Source organism: Eschrichtius robustus, unplaced genomic scaffold, assembly GCF_028021215.1.
Source record: "Eschrichtius robustus isolate mEscRob2 unplaced genomic scaffold, mEscRob2.pri scaffold_451, whole genome shotgun sequence".
Taxonomy (NCBI): domain Eukaryota; kingdom Metazoa; phylum Chordata; class Mammalia; order Artiodactyla; family Eschrichtiidae; genus Eschrichtius; species Eschrichtius robustus.
In genome coordinates, this window is record NW_027175365.1 from 275,001 (window position 1) to 277,500 (window position 2,500).

Here is a 2,500-nt window from a genome sequence, read left to right on the forward strand (position 1 = left end):
ACTTGGACCTGGACCTGGACATGGACATGGACATGGACATGGACCTGGACCGGGACCGGGACCGGGACCGGGACATGGACCCGGACCCGGACCCGGACCCGGACCCGGACCCGGACCGGGACCTGGACCTGGACCTGGACCTGGACCTGGACATGGACATGGACCTGGACATGGACCCGGACCCGGACCCGGACCCGGACCCGGACCCGGACCGGGACCGGGACCGGGACCTGGACCTGGACCTGGACATGGACATGGACCCGGACCCGGACCCGGACCCGGACCGGGACCTGGACCTGGACCTGGACCTGGACCTGGACCTGGACCTGGACATGGACATGGACCCGGACCCGGACCCGGACCCGGACCCGGACCCGGACCGGGACCGGGACCTGGACCTGGACATGGACCTGGACCGGGACCCGGACCCGGACCCGGACCCGGACCCGGACCCGGACCCGGACCCGGACATGGACCCGGACCCGGACCCGGACCCGGACCCGGACCCGGACCCGGACCGGGACCTGGACCTGGACCTGGACCTGGACCTGGACCGGGACCGGGACCTGGACCTGGACCTGGACCTGGACATGGACCCGGACCCGGACCCGGACCCGGACCCGGACCCGGACCCGGACCCGGACATGGACCTGGACATGGACATGGACATGGACATGGACATGGACATGGACATGGACATGGACCGGGACCTAGACTTGGGCTCCGTCGTCTCCGGGGTCCCCCGGCCGCCGGGTCGACCAGTTCTCCCCGCGGACTTGGACTTCGACTTAGACTTGGACTTCGACTTGGACCTGGACCTGGACATGGACATGGACATGGACATGGACCTGGACCGGGACCGGGACCGGGACCGGGACATGGACCCGGACCCGGACCCGGACCCGGACCCGGACCCGGACCGGGACCTGGACCTGGACCTGGACCTGGACCTGGACATGGACATGGACCTGGACATGGACCCGGACCCGGACCCGGACCCGGACCCGGACCCGGACCGGGACCGGGACCGGGACCTGGACCTGGACCTGGACATGGACATGGTCCCGGACCCGGACCCGGACCCGGACCGGGACCTGGACCTGGACCTGGACCTGGACCTGGACCTGGACCTGGACATGGACATGGACCCGGACCCGGACCCGGACCCGGACCCGGACCCGGACCGGGACCGGGACCTGGACCTGGACATGGACCTGGACCGGGACCTGGACCTGGACCTGGACCTGGACCTGGACATGGACATGGACCTGGACCTGGACATGGACATGGACCGGGACCTAGACTTGGGCTCCGTCGTCTCCGGGGTCCCCCGGCCGCCGGGTCGACCAGTTCTCCCCGCGGACCTGGAATTGGACTTAGACTTGGACTTCGACTTGGACCTGGACCTGGACCTGGAACCGGACCGGGACCGGGACCTGGACATGGACATGGACATGGACCTGGACCTGGACCTGGACCTGGACCTGGACCTGGACCTGGAACTGGACCGGGACCGGGACCGGGACCTGGACATGGACCTGGACCTGGACCGGGAACTGGACGTGGACGTGGACCTGGACCTGGACCTGGACCGGGACCGGGACCTGGACTTGGGCTCCGTCGTCTCCGGGGTCCCCCGGCCGCCGGGTCGACCAGTTCTCCCCCCGAGGACTTGGGCTCCGTGGGCCTCAGATACCTATCCTCTACTTGTGTCCTGAACGATCGGTGTGCCGAGTTCGTCTCTTTTTATTAAGATTAAACGTGTAAACGAGAACCACTGAAGTTTAAATAGTACTCTATTTTTATTCTCCTCGCCGGTGGACGGTCCTCCGTTGCGGCGGCAGCGAGGGGAAAACGACAACGAGGACAACAGAAGGAAACTCTAGCTCTCGACGTACTCGTGCCGGCTGAGGCCTCCCTGCTGTCCACCTTCCGTGGAATCGCAGGGACGTTGGAGAAAAATGCTTCCGGGTCCTAGGTCCCAGGTCCTAGGTCCCAGGTCCCAGTTCCCAGGTCCCCAGGTCCCCAGGTCCCCAGGTCCCCAGTGCCCCGTCCGCGGCCGTCACTGAGCGGAGAAATGCGCACCAGGAGGATCGGGTTCGTCTTCGTGTCCCCGCCGCCCTGCTGCTCCCGATTCCGATGCGGCCCGCTCACTCGACTGCCGGTTGTCGGGCGCCACCTGCCGGTCGCTCGTTTTTTAAGAGGTCGACCAGATGGCTGGGCCGGCCTGGGTGGGCGGGGCTAATTTTTGAATGACGGAGGGAGGTGTTACAGTGGGAGGAGGGCAGGGGATGCTAGATCATGGGCCAGAGGCCAGAGGCCAGGGGGGCGGGGGATGGAAGCCACTCCAGTCTTCTTTTTTTGTGTTTGTTTGTTTGTTTGTTTGTTTGTTTGTTTATTTTTTCTTTTTCTTTTTTAATTTTTAAAAAAATTTTTTATTTTTAATTTTTGGCTGTGTTGGATTTTCGTTGCTGCGTGCAGGCTTTCTCTACTTGTGGCG